Consider the following 20681-nt stretch of genomic DNA (forward strand, 5'->3'; position numbering starts at 1 on the left):
ATGCTCGCTTCTCAAGGATTGTTGTTTCGGTTACGAAGGTCCAGGTAACATTGAGTAGCGTTGAGTTGCGTGCGTTTTTTAAGCGAGTTGCACTATTCGCGAGTTGCAGTTTCGTTGACTGTTTGGCGGAAAGATGGTGGGAAGTGGATGACTCAGTTTGGACGATATTACAGGAGAATTTGCATATGAAAATTGTGAAACATTTTTAGATGGCGAAAAATCGCTGATTTATTTGTAACGAAGACTCAAACGATTGACATTTCACGGGGTTATAGAGTTTTCAAATTAAATTGGAAACTCGTTAAAGCGAATTGCGACGTAAATTATTCGTATCAGGCATGCAATTGCATCGTATGAATCGAATTAAAAATAGTTCCGAACCGAGACGTATATTTAATTGAGACAAACCGGATATACTTTAACCAAATTCGCAGCTGTTCGGTTTAATTCAGTTCGGTTGGCGAGCATTATTTTTAGATTCGCCTGTGAAACATTTAATTCGAGAAACGGGCTGAAGTTTCCTGAAACACAACGATTAATCGTGTAGGAAACAGTGTTGCAAAATGAAAGTTATTTAGGTACAAAAGGAGTATAGGAATATGAGCTATAATTTTCGTCCTATTTTATCATCGTATTTAATGATTATTTATACGTAATAAGGCACAACGCTTTTAATAGAAATTATGAAAAATATACTTCTTAAACAAAGAATGTGTGTATTTGCTGTGACGTATAAATTCTAATCATTCGAACTTAAAAATAGAATTTTGTTTCGTAAAACGTACCGTATTTCGTGAGTAGATTTCTTTGAAAACCTACAAGGATACATACATGCATACATATAATGAGATGAATTGCGATCGATTTGTATCGAGAAGGAATAACGAAGAGTAACGTATCCAAGAGATGTCTTTCGTGAAATTCATTGGAAAATTCATCAGCTATCCGATCATTCAACCATATCAAATATTGCTGCTTAATCGACCGATAATTATCCGTTCTTCCACATGAGGCTTTTTAAAAAATTTAGAGTTTCGAAAAGATTAATAATAAGCTTCTGTTTAAGAACAATCTACGGATCAAGAAATATAACAAATTACATTGATATTAAACTATATCCAAAATAAGCAATGCAAGTGATATTCGTGACATATATTTCTTTTAATTTAATTAGAAACTCAACAGTCGGTCGATTATTGTAGAAGTTTCGCGATAAACATTCACTTACAATTCAAGTCCATTCCAAAACCCTGAGAACGAGAAAAAAGATGTGCAGAATTCAAATCGAAAACCTTGGTGAACATAGGATACCTATTCTTGCGCGTTATTTCCATAAAATTATCATGATTTGTAGACACAAAGAATACAGTATGTTAACGGAAATTTATCGAGGAAAAATAATGTTAAATGTATTCATAAACGTAATATATCCTTGAAAAATGCTAGAACTGTGTAGTTCATCAAAATGCACTAGTCATTGTAGTTTAATCAAATAATACTTATTTACTGTTTCTCACGTTGGAAAAGCAGTGCAAATAGTGAAATAAATTTTAAAACTAATTGTATATTAAAATTGCTCTGAAAAATTTATTTAAATAAAATCATCAAACTCGATATCCATAGTCAACGACCGTTGCTCAATCCGATACTTGAAACGAATCGAGTTGAATGGAAGATTGACGGACATGTGGAAATTCTAATTCGATCGCGATGAAACGACAATCATCGCGACCGCAGCAGGACTCTCGTTTATCCTTCCTATTCATTCGGTTTATTTTTTCACTCTTGATGACTTCAGTTGGCCAAGGTCGTTCTTCGATCGTTCGCGTTTCCCGGAAGAGCATGTGTTTCGCGCGCGCCTCGACGTGTACTCGTGATTTACAGACGCACATATTGCACGAAATATGATGCAATCCGCGACTCGCTGATTTTCCTCTGTTTTAATTTTTCCTTATAATTCTGACGCGATATTTGCTTCGTAATATATCTCGTTTAAGAGAATATTATGCATATGTTATACACAGAAATGTTCAGAAATCGATCGACTTCCATATTACGTTTAACGTCTCGCTGACCAGCTAGTCAGAATTTCAAAATTTCTTAGTTTTTAAACGTTCAAATATGCAGATAGGAATACTTGTAGCGAACTAGAAATTCCTCAATTAATAAACATACAACGCCGGTAAATTTGTAATACATGATACATAAAAACAAGGATGACGAATCATCAAGATATATTATCATCAGTATCAAGATATATTACACGACGTGTTACACGGAGGACATTGCCAAATTGGTTGGCACATGAGGCAGATTCTCCAGCATTCTACGCCGAATCCAGTTGGCACTTTGAATTTAACGGATTAACCTGTTTGCCCTGAAAAACAGGTCCTGGACAACACATACTACTGGCCAACCCTTTTCATGAAAAAGCTTGGACACGTTATTGATACATCAATAACGTACCGTTACAGCGGAAGAAAAACACATATTCAAACATTCAAACCATTCGAATAATATTTTAAACCGTTTCACGAAGTAGACCGACGATCGAACCATATCGCAATAGTCACTGAAATCTATCTCTGCGAATTGCGCAAATGCCAGCACTGATATTGATCACAGGAATTAGAAACTATGCGTAGTAAAAGTTGAGATACCAGCGAAATTAAAAGTTGAGATATCAGCGTGGCTATTAAGGAAATTAAAAGAGCCGACTGGATAACATATCGTTTTAACCAGAATTGATAATTAACGTGTAATAATAATTGCGATTGAACTGTAACTTTGAAGAGTTGGAGAAAGTTGAAAAAAAGGAAGGGAAGAGTGTTCTAGTCGGGTTCTGTTAAAGGACTCGCATCGATAAGACTAGCTTGCTATTAAACACCGTGATAAGGGAAGTCATGTCGGAAGCTGTACGTATTTATCGGAATTGATTGGTGGATGTAGTACTCGCGAGAAAGTGTCGTCGTGTCGGCAGACCTCTGGTGGCAGAATAGGGAATGTACCTACACGATAGTAGTCGAAAGAATTTTCAGAGATAGAATGTTCCCATTTTTCTTTGCTGATTAGAAAACTAATGTATTCTAAAATTTTATAAAACCGAGAAAGCAGAATTAGGTTATACTTACGATTGTTAGGTATATAGGAATATTTGAATTTCAAGCGTAAGTAGAATTTGCAGAAAATCGATGGTCACATTCATGTTCGTATAAATCGTAAATTGCAAGAAAATGAGGGTTGCGATATGTAAATTCGAAACATAAACGGAATTCGCAAAGAATCGATTTTCGCATCTATGTAAATTAGTAAAGTTAGATGGGGACGGTAATCATGTGAGCATCAGCTGAGAAACAAATTTTGAAGTCACGAAATGTATAAATTCTGGCCGTGAACGTTTACAAACGAATCAGTCTTTCGATTCTTGTAAATCAATATTTATAGGATGAAAACCACGTTGGAGGTCAGGTCGCAGACTAAGATGAAAATCTTCCATTACTGGTAGTTCTTTTGGTCGTGTGGTTGTTTTTCAGGGAAAATATATAGACCAGAGCTGGGTAATTTGCTATGGTTATTATCTTTTACCTTCTTTCTTCGTCTTATTTTCTGCAACACAAATTACAATGAATTTTTCTCGTTACATTTACCGTTAATTTGATAAACAGAACTCTGGAGATATCGAAATTTTGAACCAATTTTGGATTTACAAATTTTGAATCACCCAGATTTCAGCCATACGTGCTTTTAAATCTTTTAATCTTGACAATTTTATATTTCATATGTTTGAGCGTCCAACTAATACCGTTATCCACAGTGTGAAATAATATAGGATTGGATGAAAACTACGTCGGAGATCAAACCAAAGACAAAGGTAAAGCTGAGCCATTACCATCGAAACGCTGGCAAGCGATTCTCAGAACGCAGAGTGGCATTATTGTCCAGTCGCTTATAGGGTCTCTCCAAGAAAAGAGTATTCGCTCACGCCTCGTTTATGTCCCCTGCTATTCGCAAGGATATGCTTCTTACAAAGCTAGAAACGCTCGAACCCGTTTGTGTCGTCGGACCGAGGCAGAAAATTCTTGGTTGCTCGTATCGTGCCGGAGACGTGCCTTAAAACGGATCCGTGCGGTCCAGACGGATTGAAAACATTAAAATGTAACAGTCGTAAGATTCTTTATTTTCGTGTGTTAGTGACGCGAAGGATTTTAGAAATTGATTGCATACTGCTATTAAGTGGAACGTTCATTTCTACAGAACGATGAATCAAACAAATGCTTATGTAGATATGTGTTTACTTTTCACACTTCGCGTCTTCTCCTCTGAGATTTTTCTATACGGACGAGGTATTTTGCTAATCGATTTTCATCTCGAATCTTACCTCCAACAACGATGAACAACAGTTTATCACAGTTTTCGTAAAATAATTCTATTTCTACTATTCTACTATTTTACTTCTAACGCTTAACGCTATTCAACATTGGTCAATTCTTTTCGGTGATTTCTCAAACGGTTAAAAAATTGTATATACGCCAGCTTATCTCTACTTGCGAGCGTTTGACATAATAATTTCGCGGATATGTGACGTGTCCACTCGAAGCACACGACCGTGGTATGTGCAAACGATCGAGGGAGCGAATATACGTACGTACGTACATACCGGTGTTTTGAAACTTCCGTCATGAACGACCATGCATTGCTGCGGTTCCCTTCCGCGTTGTTTTATGCTTCATGCGTCGATTTATTCCCTCTCTTTCCTTTATTTTACAAAATACAGCCTTAGCAAGGACCATTCGACGATAGGTACGGAGAACTTTTAAAGGATGGAATTTTGTGAATGTTAAAATTGCCGAGGAGAAGGAACGAGGGAAACGGGGTGAAGCTTTGGCGGAATTTATGGATTGCGACAGAGTAGTGGGATGTATCGAAGTGAATATCGTTTGAAGATTAAGATTCTTCTGGTAGAATTTTTCTGTTTTGTATCGGAATTATCGAAATTAAAATATCTCTTCCAAACTGAAGATCTTTCTGCAGAAAAGCATTGATTCATACGTTAAAAGACATATGATTCTATTAAAAGAAAAAAGAAAACAAATTTTTCAAGTCAGCGACTATTAAGTCACTGATTTAAATAAGAATGACTTAACAAAGCTCGAGATTTAACCAAAGCCAACAAACTACGGTACAGAAGTTCAATTTCATCTTCCAAGATCCTCTGCATCCGTCACTTGGTAAATTTCATCGTCTTCGTTTCATCAATTTAATTCTGTCGCAAACTCGGACGAACAGTCTGGACGTGGAATAATAAAACGTGTATCGAACGTCGCATCGACGCCGCTCGTTGTCATCCAGTTTCTTCCGGAACTTGGTATGCGACATAGGCATTAAGGTTAAGTCAATGTTTGATCACCGTGAAACCGTGCTTGTTGAAACGTCGCTAGTCCGTGTCCGTAACGGGGGGATCGAAGCCAAAATTAATATGCGACACCGCGGTTTCAAATCCAAATTTCAATGCAGAATGCGCGGCGAAATTGAATTCTACCCCTAGAGGAATAATTGGTGGGCCAATATTGACCCGTATGTTCTGCGGATAAAAGTTTCTCACCCACTTTTGACCACAGGGAAATCCTGTACTGTAATTGCAGAAGATAACTTGGCGATAACCTTCCAAACGTTTTGCTTTATAGAAGAGATATCGTATGCTGTTTATCGTATGCATTATCTTTTGAATTCGCTAGTGACATACCTTATACGTCAATTTCTTTTTGTATAATTATGATAATTCGAATTATACGGTTTACTGTAATGGGGAAATAATTCCAATATTTAAATCGCGGATATTTACTGGAAGAGAAAGAAAGGTAGGTTCAGATTTCATATTAAAATATGTAAACACTTGTTACTACAAATATTAATTGGCTACGAATTTATAGCACATTTAAAAAAGTGATTTGGTTTTCATTGATTTTATCAGTTTACTCGCATTACTGGAAAGTGGAGTTCTTGCTACTTTCTTATTTCAGCGCCCCTTCAGTTAATAAAGCTCGATGGTTCTATTTGATTGGTCTAACGAGGCAGAATATCGCGTCCATCTTAACGTAGAACCTCGAAGGGTTAAAGCTTAGATAGATGAGACTCGCCGCTTTATAGATATCTTGATCAACCGTGAACACACATATCGCATCATACGACTAATTGCATCTGTTAGATGGGCGACGGTGTCTCGACATAGAGAAATCACGGTTTCCCCACGGTGACCTTGATCGTCCTTAACACGCAAAGGTCGCATATATCGCTGTTTGCGTGGCCTAGTTTCGTCCGATCTTCCGCGTGTTTCTAACGGGCACGATCGTTTTCTCGGGTTATTTCCCCGATTACCAACAAATCGATCACTTTCGAATCGATCGCCATTAAAACGCAGTCGTCCCGGAGGAATTTCAGTGTCGCGTTCGTTCTTTGACCGACTATCGACCCTGACATCGCATCTTCTACTCGCTCGAAACCAAGAAATATGAGATCACGTTGGAACGAAAAGACGTGTCTGCGTCGACCTTGTAGAAATGAACTGTAGAGACACTTTCCGGCTTTGAATTTTGTGTTGGAAGACAATAGACAATAGATAAATGGATAGAGGTTGATAGAACGAACGGAGTGTTCCACAAATACGTTTATTATTTTACGTAATAGTAGGAAATTATTTCCGCGTTAATTTTTACTACGTATTTTCAAGAATTGATATTTAAGAAAGAAGAATAGAAAATATAATCATCTTTGGAATATTCCCTCTCGTCTTCGTCGGAAGAGTCGAATGAAACGGGAAACCTTCGCGTATTTCGCTTAATTAAGTGCATTGTCTATCTGGGAAATTTAATTTTAGCCAGGAGCGAGTAACTTACACTCACCTTTACGGTTTCTCCGGTTCTGAAAACGCCAGGTCCGCCCCCGTGCGAATCCTCACATTTTTTCCACACAGACCAGACAACCATCCCGGGAAACACTTCGGGGAATCTCAACGCCGCTTGAAAAGGGTCTTCCAAGACTTTATTGTTTACATTCTTGTCTTTTGTCCTTCCACGAATTCTGTTTCATTCCAACTTCGGAACACGTGACCGTTACAATTGACCGACAATAACAGGAAGAGTATGCGAATTCGGTACTCTTGACGATCCATTCTTCACGACAAATAAAGGTCGAATTTCGTTCAAAAATATACTGCACTAATTTATACGTATAGCGAGACAAGAAAAAATACAATACAAAGGAACAAAGCTTCGAATTTTCTTTTTCCGCTCCATTACGTACTACGAACTTACCAAATAGGTAGACAGCAATGAAAGATTATATTTCACTACGATAAATCCGTCTGTTCCCATTCGTCAATGATTCTTTCACGACGAATTTTCCACTAAATTCTCATCTCGGAAATCCTTGAATTGCGTTATAACCAGAAAGAACCCTTCGCCATTCTGCGTTTTTCCCTTGAAACGAAACAGACCCGGAATATCAAAGAACGATCTTTCCATTCTCCGTCCATTAAGCAGTTACTTTGATGTTTCCATCGAATCGATACAGGACGATATTCGACGGTATACACGTTCAAATCGCGTCCCTGTTACGATAGACAAACCTACTTTCGTTCGAGAGATCCTTCTTTTCCCTCTTTATCTATCGAGTAAGGACTCTACGATCGCTTCTTCCTCTTGATACAAATAGAGACGTAACATTCGTAAGAGAATCCTTTCGAGACGTCCCGCATGTGTTCCTCAGGACGAAAAATGGCGAAACGTGAGCCGATTAATGGACTTCCGGTCTTCCTGAGGAAAAGAAACCTTTCACGAGCGCTGCCAGAACACGAAACGGTGTACATACTTACATATAGCGCCATTTAGGTCATCTTACGATCAACTTTACATTTTATCGTGAAGAAGGAATGTTACTAAAATTAACAATACGTCGATATACCTCCGGAATTCTGATCCTTAAGAAAGTGTCTTGTATTGTTACAATAGTTTCGAACGAGTTCAAGAAAAAAGCGTGTAATAATAGATTGAAGCTAAAGAACACGATGATTGAATGTAATGTAACGTGACAGTTGTTTCTGATTCTGATTGACGATGGATTTTTACTGGTCCTTAATATCGACGAACATTTGAATGTGGCGACGAGAATTAAGTCGACGATTATTTATTTCGATAGACAGTTGCTCTACGAGTCCGTAGTTGTGAAGAATCCAGTGATGAAAGACAGATCGATTTAAATGGTGCTTGAAGTTATTTAAATTAGAATGGAATAGTATATTGATTAACAGCGATTTAGATTGATACTCGTCACACACAAGCAACGATAAATGTAGAATTTTATAAGGCCATCTTTCGATATCTTCGAAGCGGAGACTTCTGTAATTTAATGAAATATACGATCACTTAATTATCGACAGATAATTATTCGTTATGGATAATTATATCATAAATGACGGAACGTATTTAGTTCATTTAATTTCTAGTTAATTATTTACACGAGCTTGTACATGACATTGACATATTGCATTGAAATTTGCACATATCGCTTAAAATGAATTCGCGTCCCTGCATGCAAATGAACATTGAACATCAGAAAGAGCATCCTTAATGTTGCTAACACCTCTATCGATGTTTATCATCAGTTTGCTCGTCTCTGTCAACCTTCGCTATTTAAATACACCGACGATATTATGCAGCTCCATTGAAGGACGTCTAGGATAGGAAAAATACAAATACATATATGCATTACGTTGTAGCACGCGCGCATTCTCACATGGATTCTGTCACTGTTTTATTCCCTCATAAATAAATAAATAATTTCATGCATATAAATAAAAAAAAACCACCGTCTACAACACATATTCCGTGAAATCGTATTATGTAACTGCTGTTCAGACGAGACAGCTGTGGCAAAAGGGTTAAAGGAGCGAGCACATTACATATGTACCCTTCATCTTGCTCAGAAATCGTGGAGATGACCCATTTTACCAGCGTGCTTACTTTTCCACCATCATTGTTTATTTTTCTACTTCAGTTTCTGACTTTTCCGCTCTAATTCTTGATTCGCATACCAAACATCTCTCTTCCTCGGTTTCCATTCTTACGTTTCATTATTCTCTGCTTGATCCTTGCAATTTCCCAAGAACTCAATCGTTCGTTCTCTCTGCAACCCCATCGACGCAACCCTGCTCCATATAAACAACTTACCCTACGGAATTCCAGCCGCTCATCCAGCTCCACCATCCGCATTGCACGTATACATATATGTACTTCTCACCATGTTTACGGAACCGCGTCATCGGACGAAACTACGCCCCATACATAGGAACACTCACGGTCATAAGTCAGTGTAATAAATTTGTACGTCTATAAATCATACGAATGTCTGCTGTAATTTGGAATAAAATATTTATCAAGATAGATGTTTTTCACGCACTAAGAGAATGAAAATAGCGCAATTCGAAAGGGGATTTTACAGCACAGAGTAGAATTTAACTTTATCGTGTCTTCGTAACTTTATCGTTATTTTTTGAAAATTTTATCCTCTATCCGTAATTCTGTAAATGAGAAGAGAAGCGAAATTTTATGTATAATCAAAACCGTAGATAATACTAACGCAAATTTGCTACTCGTTCTAAATCAATTTTCGCTAAAATTACTGCTTCCAAAGTTATCGAAGCGATTACAGTTATATAGAACATCCTGTGCAAGGTATATATCGGCTTGGTTTCATAGCTTCCACATAAATTGACCGTATAATATAGCGACTTATGGCCGGGAGTGTACATAGAAAAGGGGAGTTTCTGGTTCACACCGGAAAATGGCGTAGGGACAGTTAATGGCCGCTGGGCCACGAAGTGAAGGAAGAGCGAGTAAACAAACGTAGGAAAAGTTGATGGCGAGAAACAGCGACTGGTCGACGTGCACAGCCGCCTCTCGGGCGCCGTTTCCGTCCATCGATCGCATCCTTCGCGTAATCCTGTCGAGCGTGAGCGGAGGCGAACACCGCCGCCGGAGGCTGCTGCAACCAATCCGCGCGCGACATTCCTCCTCGTCTTCGTGGCGCTCGCGCGCACCAGGAAGCGCCCGATTGTCCGGATAATTACGTAGTTAAAAGCTCCGCTTGTTTTCGCCTTCGACTTCCGTGTACGGTCATCGTACTTGTTCCTTTTTATTTGGAGGTGGTGCTGATTATAGGGAGGAGAAGAGTTACTTATGCGTCAGGGTGATTTATATTCGAGCTAGGGGTTCTTAACTGTTCATGGAGCCATGATTACGTACTAAATGAAAGATAATTTGTTCCCTGGTGCAAATATATTTTAATCACGGTCAATTTACGCATCGTGGTGGATCTACCTACGTAGAACTATCTACCTCTTCTTCCGTTTATTCTACGAGCATATTTTTTATGATATCGTGGAATTATTAAAATTTCTATTACTCGTGTACTATGTCAAATGTGTGTATGTGTATGTTTGTGTATGGGTGTGTCGAAAAGTCGTTTGTCAGATAATATATTGGGTTAGCAACTAAGTGATTGCGGATTTTGTCATTAGGTGGTATTGACAAAATCCAATCCAATAGGATAAAACTGCCAAAATAATGGCACTCCTTCCGCCACTCGCCTTTAACCAATCGAGTCTGAAATTAATTAAAACCACACCTAAATGGTTCACGATTCGTTTCCCTTGACAATTCCAATGTCATAGTTCGTTCGAATTAAAGAGTCCCCGGTGACCTTCCGATAACTTGTTCTACTTTTCTGCGACTCCGTTACGAGAAACTTGAAGTACTTCGATTAATTTAAAACTACTACAACTGAAAAATAACAAATAAACGACAGGTAAAATTAATCGACTCAGGTGTTTTTTATCTTTTTCTTTGGCAATTTAAAGGCTCGATATAGCTACCTCGTACGACTGAAATTTCGTCGATGGCCTAAACAGGTTTTCAGAAATCTTGTTATCGGCTCAGCTCGCGCGACGTCGTTAATCGAACGCCTTCTTCGCTGCTTAAATTCGAGTAAGCGAGCAAGCGATTACATGTAAACGAAGCACCTAGCTCTGGTAATTGAAGTAGGTCGCAAAGTTTTGAAAATTGGAAAACGATGCTTAGCCATATGGTGTCCCTCGTGCCCGGGTGGTCGCTTATTTAACGATAAACGGAAGATAGCGATATTGATCTTTCTGAAAAGTGTTAACCGATAAGGAACATTCTGCACTCTGTAACCTGAGTTAGGTATAATGAAATGTCACGCAGAAATATGGTGTTTTATTAATCCTCGGTTGGTATTGCCGTTTAGATGACTACAACAGTTTGAATTAGATTTGCGTTAGGTTAGCGCATTCAGAACTGTTCGGAATTACGTGTTATCGTTATCACAATCTGTAATTGGTACTAGTGTTATAAAACTATGATATTTTATACAACTGCAGGCAAATGTACGATAACATATAATTAAAGATGTTTAAAGACACTGTGCCGATCTAATATGTTCTTTTATTTGAAATAGAATAGATAATTAAAAGTACAATTACGGGGAAACTACGAAAAGTTCAAAAGGTCGAAGTTTGAGTTTGTCCCGATTACCAGAATGCTTAATTTAACTTTACTAGCACTGTCGTGACATCGTGTTTCATTTCGTTCTTTGACTTTCTGGTGAGTATACGTTGTTTGTATAAAGTTAGTAATTAAAGTACACGAAAAATAGATTTATGTACAAGTACGTTGATTTATTTAAGAAAGAAACGCACGCTTGAACGGTATTTTTGTAAATATATTTTGTAAATATCTTTGGAAGCCACAGAAAATAAGAAATACGCAATTTTCTATGAGATCTTATTTTTTAATTAACCGAGCAATATACAAGATTGAAAGCGTTTTCTTTCGTACGTTTTGTATATTTTCGCTCGAAGAAACCCCATTTTTCTACGTCAAAGCATCAAGTAGAAAAAGCATGGAATATTTTAACTAAGTAATTACTTTTACAAAGCGAAATAAAACCGGTAGAGTGAGAAGTTTTAACGATCCATACTAAAACCAATTTCCTATGTAAGCAACTTCTTCTAAAGAAACGTTATATATATATTTTATTTTATCCAATGCTTAGTAAATATAAATTACTTCAAAGAAGTTCAGCCTCTCGTATAGAAATTTGTTTTCCATATTAACAATTAGGTTTTGCATAAAAAACTTCTTCTCAGTTTTACCATAAAGTCTCATCTACTTTCTCCTATGATCGAAAGCTTCCATATAGCTATATTTAACAACTGTTTCTTGCTTTCTAGCTTACGGGTCAAAATAACAAATAGGAATCGATCATAATTCTTTTCAAAAAAAGACAAAATCCAAGGTATCGAATTACAGGATATATAAAAAATATCTACGTTATCATACAAGTTTATAAAGTATGTAAATCCATAAATAAGTCCATTAAATAAGAACAGATCTCGTGTGCTGCGCTTTTACTTTATCTCGTTAAAAAAAAAGGGAAAATTCTTGTGCCATTTTTTCCAGGTTCTCCTTTCTAACAATCGAAATTATACATTCACCCGCGTTTCTCAGAACCGGTTATCCGTGCGTGGAAATCTCGGTCGACCATTTCCGATCACTCGAAACAAAAAGGAAATCGAAGGTTCTCGTATTTTTCCGCGTCAGTCGATCGCTAACGGGTTCGTTCTGTTCACGATGGAGCTATAGTGGAAAAATTTATCTGACGGTTGGTTCCCGGCGCGTGTTCGCCAGTTTGCTCCGTGTTCCGCAAAATGCATCGTTGCCGCGTCTTCGAGATAAGCCCGCGTAGCCCGAAGTGGATAAGCCGGAAGGATGAGGCAAGTCAAGGTCACGATCTACTTTCCGCCCTTGCTCGCAATTTCAGAAGGGCAAGGGTCGAGCAAAAACGAGGTTTTCGCGTCTGCTATGCTTTAAACGAGACTTCCGTGATGGTTTGGCAGATCAAAGCGCAGACGAAATGTTATTAGGACAGGCTGCTTTTCCGGGTTTTCGTTACCACGATGTAGACGTGTAACAACAATGGAAATGATTCGATTATTTCTATAATATCAAATTTTCATCACACCCTTTTTCGTCCTCCCATCGCTGCATCGCCCACTCTTCAAACTCTCCATACCATCGCTCCATAACGTAATTTCGCTTGCAATCTTTCGAAGATTGTATAAACTACGTACCAGCCATAATCGACAAACATCACCCCCAAACAACAACGAATATCCTCATAAAGCATTCACTCACCCATGATCGGAATTCCTTGGCACACTTTCCTTGAAAAGGTTAAGGAATTCACACGCGTGATGCTTCTTGTTACCTTCGAACGGGTGGGTGGTGATAAGTCGATTCGCAAAAGGAAGATTCACTAGCACCGAGGGGGTGGACGATGTGTATCTCGAAAGGGGAAAACGCAGCCACGGGTAGGACTGAACACGAGGGCAGAGCGGGATATCGATTGTCGCAGCGGAGGGGCCGCGGCCAGTCAGCTGACTCGGGTTGCCAGTTCACAGCTGATCCGACACGCGATGGTCCGCGGCGCAACTACCGCCGCATTGCCGCCCTCCCCACTTCTCGCCGCTCCCACTCCGCTGCTCCACAACTCCACACCGCGCCCTTCCACCCATCCCGCAATCGTCTCAACCACCCGCAATTCCCTATACGTACCTATATACCCGCGTTTCTCAATTTTCTTCGCACTCTGCGGATCCCGCTAAGCGCTGCAACCGCACGAATTATGCGGAGCCACTTGTCTTTCTCTATTAATTGTCTCTATTAATTCTCGTGTCACATCTTCGACTTGGTAGGGTTAAAGAATTTAAGAATTGTTTTATTTTTAATTTCTTCGCAGAAAGGAACAGTTGTCGAAGACATGGACACTTGATATGCGATAAGTAATCATCGATGATCCATAGTACCGTTAAAATTTCTTACAAGCGACAAACGAGTGTATCCAAGCATTCAGCATGCGTTTATCTATACATTTGATAAATCGATCGCAGTGCGCTCGCGACTGAATTGCTAATCGGTCGTCAAACGCATATATGTATATCATAATGTGTATTATTAACAATATTAATCATAATTCGCGAACGATAGCACTCAACATGGACACGTCAGTAGATATAACATCTGTCGTTCATAAGAAATCCTATATCATTATAATTTTTCTAAACTCGTAATATATAGCTACAAGGGATCTTATTATATCAGTGAAAAATATACTTGCAAGTAATAAATTCCATGCAATGACATAATCTTGATCGGACGTATAAAAGCATCGATACAAAGTTTTCAATAAGTTTGATAACTGATTCCCGACGCAAGACTCTTGGTATCTATTACGTGATTAATTGAAAGCCATAATTAGAAATCTGCAGCTTACGAGCCGGTCGAGTCTACAGATCTCTATGAAACTAATTATGAAGAGGTACTTAGGGAGGTGACGTGATTTAATCCGCTAGTCGACTACCGCGTACGTTGCCCTTTCCTTTCTCGGTTTCCTCTGTGCAGGATCTCGTTTATCAAATTTGATAAGTTCTTTATCTTACGTCGGGAAGTTGTCTCTACGTACATTACATCGCTCTATTGTTAGAAGAAAATAATTATTCGTAAGTTCACTTGGGTATAATTGTCGATAAAATGCTTTGCTTTCTTCGTGCAAATTGCATAGAATAGCAAGGATGTCAGACCGGAGAATACATGCAAATTGTTGGCGGAGGATTCGCTCGACCGTACTGATTATTATGCCCGACATCGAAGGGCCGCCATTATTTTGCCTTTTCTGTGTCGTTCGTCGTCGCAACGACATTTATTCCTACCAGTTTCGCCGCGACAAATGCAAATAGATCCAAATGTTGTTCCTGGTGGCTGATCTGACTCGTGGAATTATTCTCCTTCTCGAGTGAAAGTAGTCCAAGAGGGAATTTGCGATTTCCCTAGAGGTCTGCAGAAAATTGTACAAGTGGTATCTAAGTACTTCGAATTTAATATTACATCCGATGTGCCTTGTGCTTTAAATCAGTGTGTGAAAATTAGACCACGAGACGACAACATCGAGGAGTTTCAATCGAATTATCGAAAATTCGTCCTGATTCGATAAAGTCACCAATTGTATACCAAAAACCAGTTAAATGTCAACAGAAGAAGAGGAATGATCGAAAGAGACGATAGCCACGAAGCGATGCGTAGTCGAAAGAATTTCAATCAATTGCAAGTTATCAACGTCCTTTACAAATTGAACCTGGACTAACGAATCCACCAAATAGTTGCCAGAAATCAGTCAAATGCTAAAAGTCACGGAGAAAAGAAATAATTAAAGCAGACTATAATCACAAGACAACACATCGTCATAGAAGTCTCAATCTGTTTCAGTTGCCGCGTCGATGCTTTAGAGATCTTTTGTACTCGCGTTCTCCCAGCATGTTCTCTATCTTCATATTTACCCATCGTGCTTCGTTGTTTCGGCTGCCTCTCGTTGTCACTTACTGTCCCGTTCGTTACTGCTATAACGCATTCTACGTAGCTTTGTCGTGTGTTGTAGATATTTGTTCACCATTCCTAGTACGCCTGAACGCTTTGGCGCTCGTCTTCCTTCCTCAATTCGGGTCTCGTCTGCTACCGCTGCCATCCTGCAAAGGGTAACGATATATGTATGTATACATAGCATACAGGGTGAGCAGTAATTCCGTAGACCAGAGCAACGATAATAGTCCGTGTCGTAATTCCACTCGAACGTGATCGTTGCTTCGATATAATCACGCTGGATTGAAGCGGATCGAAGCGCCTCTGAAGCTGTCTCGAAGTTAAACTCGTGTTGCGGATGTCTGTTATTTGGCAGGAATTTTGTTAGTTGATCACGGAAGTGTTTAATAAAAGCGGTTCTACAAGATTATCATTTTCTTTTATTCCTTCTCTTCTTCTTTCCTTCCTTGCTGTCCTCCTCCTTCTTTTTCTTGCTAATCCATTCCTTTTTCTTCTAATATGATTGGACATTTCTCTAGAATATTTATAAGATAGCCGTAAACTTCAGGTAATTTCAGTGCTTAAAAATATTCGTAAAAAATCTATGGCGTGTAACAGATCCACTACGTTTTTATATTTTTCCCTTGACTAATCAGTAGCACGATTTTATTTCAACTTTTCTAAACTAAACTGTTCGCCTTAAACAGCACGGCCTATCTCCGGATAATATTTAGTGTAAACGCTCGAAATGTTAACTGACCAGAATCATACGGAGTTAGGAAACCAGTCCATTTTATTGTGTACCTTCCAGACGGGAGTACCAACACAATCGATATCGATTGTATTATAAAAGGTTGCAAATTCAATACCACCTTCCATAAATTTGTCGTAGCTATCACAGTCTCGATTGCATCGCTCAAGGAAAATTTCCTCCCCAAAGAAATCCTCGGAAGCGATTCGAAAAGACGTCGAATAAAAGGGGCGTGCATCGTTGTTGCATCGTCGTTGCACCGTCATCGTATCGGCAAGTTTCTCATCACCGTTGCCTGGTTTCTTTCATCTCGAATCGCAATATCCTCCGCCCGTTTTCGCGCCCTTTACTTCCGCCTAATCGAAACTAACACTTATATAAGCGACACCGTCATTGCACCCTTATCTATTCACCACGACAGCTAGTAAGTAGTCCCGTCCATGTTAACCTAGATCTAACCCAGACCCCGTTTTATAAGTTGATCCAAGCGTGACCCAGATTTTGTTTAGATTCAATCCTGACCTAATCCATCAGTTTTATCTTATTGTCAAGTTCACGCCCACCGGTGCGTCGTGTCTACATACAGAACATAGAGCTTGTTGGCTCTATACGAAAGCCAACAAGCTGAGCACCACGCCCAACCTCGACAGTCGTTTTTCTTGCTTACGGAGCTTCTCGATCAGTTGCCATTCGTGAATATTTTCTGTAACGCGGAAGATACGAAACGGTAGTATAGATGCTGAAGGGTGAATCAGGTGTTGGATCAATGGGACGAATGTAGACAGATTTTGATTGGAGGAGGAAGAGAGACGAAGAAGAATAATTGGCACGTTGATTATTTTGAGACTGAATTTCTCTTAGGCTGTGGACAAAGTTTCATTTCTAAGGCTCAATTTAAATTTTTGCGAAAGGAGAAAATTTTAATAGAAATTAAATTTTATTTTTAATATTACATATAGTATTCGATAAATACTATTATATAATATTACATAAAATATATGCTAACGTTCATGTAGGAAGAATGAACAACGAGAAACCAGTTTTCTGGAGCAGGTAATTATCATGCTTACGCAATTTCATTCTCCTGCCTCGTTGAATGAACGAAACTTAACGCGAATCACATTTAATCCTGTCTAAGTATTTTCCGAACCGGACCGTGACCTATTTCGTGTTTCAGAGTCAGCACAAAATCCGATCTATCGGAGTAGTTCAAAGTCAACTTTGATTTAACCCAAATACTTAGTAACTCGAAACGCATTGCTCGTATGTAACGAATGCGTGAAAATTCTACATCGAATTTGTACAATATATCACTTCCGATCATCATCATGGTGATTTTTATTTCTTGATCGATGTTTATAAACCGGAATATCTAGCTGTAAAAATCTATAAAAGAGATATATTGACAGGTTTATAGACGTTGAAAATAGATTAATCGCTTATGAAGGATGTTAAAGTTGATTTAAAATAAATGTTTATAACAGCGGCCGTAAGAAAGTCTGGTCGTTGTAAACGATTGATGTCTTGTCGTCACATTTCTAAAAATAAATAGCTTCTGTTTAAAAAGCAACTTTGAAACCTGAGGAATGTAACCTTGGGACAAATATTCCGTTAATCACAGCCCAAGTTTATGTTTTTCCTTCAAATCGAAATCTTCCGTCTCTTCTTTTAAATTCTCAACATCACTCTAATTATAACTGCTAAAGATAATAGTAAGAAAAGATGAAAAATATCGTTCATAAGCTTCTTTTAATTCGAGGGTGAACCGAACGATTATTTCAAAGGTGATCTAATTTCGCGCCAAATAAGTATACGAGAAAAATCGTCCGAAATGTGAAAGAAATGGAAGGTTCTTATACGAAATTTAATCGCGTTATCCGTAATCGAACGCCATTGATGATTGTTTAAACAACGACACAGAAGGGAGAGCATTCCCTTGGCTTTTTCCTCGCTTCTTTTTTGTCCGCGATTTCCGGGGGACGCGACGGGGCTTGCACGGCTGGACGCTCCTCGCTTCTCCGGCTACCCCCACCTCTGATCCCGGCGCTTAGCGTCGCACCAGGCAGTGGAAGGGATCGGGAAATGCAAGGACTTGGAACTTCGAGCGTTTCAGTTGCGTTCGAGCACTCGGCTGTGTTGGGTCGAGTTCGAGTTGAATTCTATTCGGTTCTAAAATGAAATCTCAGTGAACACGGTACGAGATATTTCTTTTTTGTGTCTCAATTCGTAATTAATTAATTTTTCGCATTCGTAGTATTTAGGACTGTTTATGTAAGTTTAATAATCGAGTGATAGAAATTTTTCTGTGTTCGGTGAAGAGTACATGTACTAGATTTTAACTAGATACGTAGCATATATCTAGTTAAAGAAGTATGATTACGGTAGGGAAGCATCTTGCGAATGGAATTGGGTTAAATATATATATGGTGATCGATTTCTGTAAAGAAAAGTCGGTTTAAAGATTGGAGATTCCGTGTCTTTGGAACGACAATATTTTCCTGTAAAGTTTTTTCTGCCAGAATGTCGCAAGATAGTCTTGTCGAACCTCTTTGCGCTGAACTTCTCAAAAATGAAATGATTTAACGTCCTTTTTTTTATTGCATTTGATTAGACTTGTAATTCGAAAAAACAAATACGATTGTACGATAGATTTTTTATATTTCACTCTTATTTCAAATTTTCTTCTTTTTTCAAACTTCATTTCCAATTTTTTATTTATTTTATTTTATGTCGAAACAAGCGCATAGCAGTAAAAAAAATGTTCCATGTTAAAAGAAGCATATATTTACGTTTGCCCAGCCATTAAGATAACCGAAGATACAAGTACGTATATCGCGGTTTTGCCTTCGAAAAATTCGGAAGATCAGTTGTGAAAATTCAATTACGCAAACTTATCGCCGACTTGTTTTTCAAACATGAGCCCAGTCTCCCACTTTCCAACCCTCTCTACTCGTTCGGTCAATCACTGGATGTTCATTCAATCGGTTCGCCGCGTTTTTCCCTTGAACCCAGTCCAAATGGACTGGATCCATTCGGCTACTTGGGAGACGTTTCTCGTTGTCACGAATGCTCCAAGCGATAGAATGAATGGAAAATGCTTTTCATTTAAATAAGATTGACGTTATATGCCTATGCAATGTAAAAAAAGCTCTACGACTTCGGTGTCATTTAATTTCTGTTGATTAACTATTCTTCGCGTATCTAATCAACATAGATCTCGTCTTTTGAATAAAAGAATAAAATTACGAATATACTTTTCATATGCACCGATGCATACAAGTACACGGAATTATCACTAAACTTACCAGGCTCCGTCAAATAGCCAGTTTCAAAGTTTAATTTAAAATTATACATTCATTGTTACTTCTTTCGTTCGTCTAACTTTATGTAAATTTTTATATTATCTGATTAATCAATTTCTCAACTATTCTTAATATAAGAATTAATATAAGAATTATCTGATTAATCAATTTCTCAATTATTCTTAATATAAGAATTTATATAAAGTTAGGCGAACAAAAGAAAAATAACATTAAGCGTAGAATTTTTAAGTTATTAAATTTTGAAATCGGTCATTTGATCAGACCTGATAAGATTCGTGTTAACATATGTAGAATCGTAAAGCACTTAACTCTATCTCACAGAATGTTTCTCCATATTTAACCGGCACGAGAATGTCCCAGTCATTGTCCCAGTTGCGCGAGACACTTATATACTGAAAAATATGGCAATTACTTTGTATCTAATATCGATAATTTCGATGGTATCTATTTAGAAATTTAAGGCTCAACGAGATTGACGAGCTGTATATTGTTTATGATTAATCGACGATTCAGTCTCCGACTGAGATTGATTTTGGGAATAGAATAGGTTCGAAAATGGCGATGGTTATCCGAAAGATTAAAAATCACCCAGTTTGGCCGTTTTAAATGGTTCTTACAGGCAACTGTTGGTCAAGTTCCTGATTAATATACCTGATAATAATTGCGAATTTAGTTTCCGAGTTGAAGTTGAAGCGACGCGATGCCAAGGATGGAAAAGTTTAGAGAATGGTGACGCTGAAAGATTAGGTAGCCTTTTTCAAGAGCATCTTGTCCGGTAACTCATTGAGAACGATAGGAATTTTTTACGGAAGTTTGACTTTAAAATTGAAGCCAGTAAATATTCACGAAGAATATAATGAAATTTCTTTCAAGCTTTATCATATTTACTTAAAGTGGTGAATCTTGTTAAAGTTAAGCAAAATTCTTTAAACCGCTACTTCATGTCAAGAATTATTCATTCTTAATCGATAAATTAATTAGAAAAACGCGATTTATTTAGAATATTTCACAGTTTCATTATCTCCCATGCAATTTTCTTTTCGAAATCGAATACGTATATCTTTCTGTTTGGTATGTCTCAATATCGACAATATCGATGTCGTAAATATCAGGATTTCTTCT

The 20681-nt window shown here is 38.1% G+C and overlaps 1 protein-coding gene and 1 long non-coding RNA gene across 8 annotated transcripts in view; one reads left to right on the plus strand and one right to left on the minus strand.

Annotated features, from left to right (window-relative positions):
- Positions 1 to 20681, plus strand: part of LOC100749583 (MOB kinase activator-like 2) — a 65329-nt gene that overhangs the window by 15759 nt on the left and 28889 nt on the right. For 3 of the 7 annotated variants that reach the window (XM_033322904.1, XM_012390057.3, XM_033322919.1), the window contains exon 1: positions 18330 to 18430. The exons of 3 other annotated variants lie outside the window; for them this stretch is intronic. The gene's annotated coding sequence lies outside the window, so the exon portion shown is untranslated. Of the gene's footprint in view, positions 1 to 18329; positions 18431 to 18464; positions 18618 to 20681 lie in introns of those variants that run through there. One more of the 7 variants, XM_033322906.1, reaches the window with a different exon arrangement.
- On the minus strand, positions 7056 to 13435 carry LOC117152157. The gene is made up of 3 exons (XR_004462435.1): positions 13269 to 13435; positions 7311 to 7475; positions 7056 to 7169 (listed from the first exon to the last, which is right to left on the minus strand). It is a non-coding gene; the product is annotated as an uncharacterized LOC117152157 (long non-coding RNA).

This window comes from Bombus impatiens, unplaced genomic scaffold (genome assembly GCF_000188095.3).
Source record: "Bombus impatiens unplaced genomic scaffold, BIMP_2.2 scf_0037, whole genome shotgun sequence".
In the NCBI taxonomy this organism is placed as follows: Eukaryota; Metazoa; Arthropoda; class Insecta; order Hymenoptera; family Apidae; genus Bombus; species Bombus impatiens.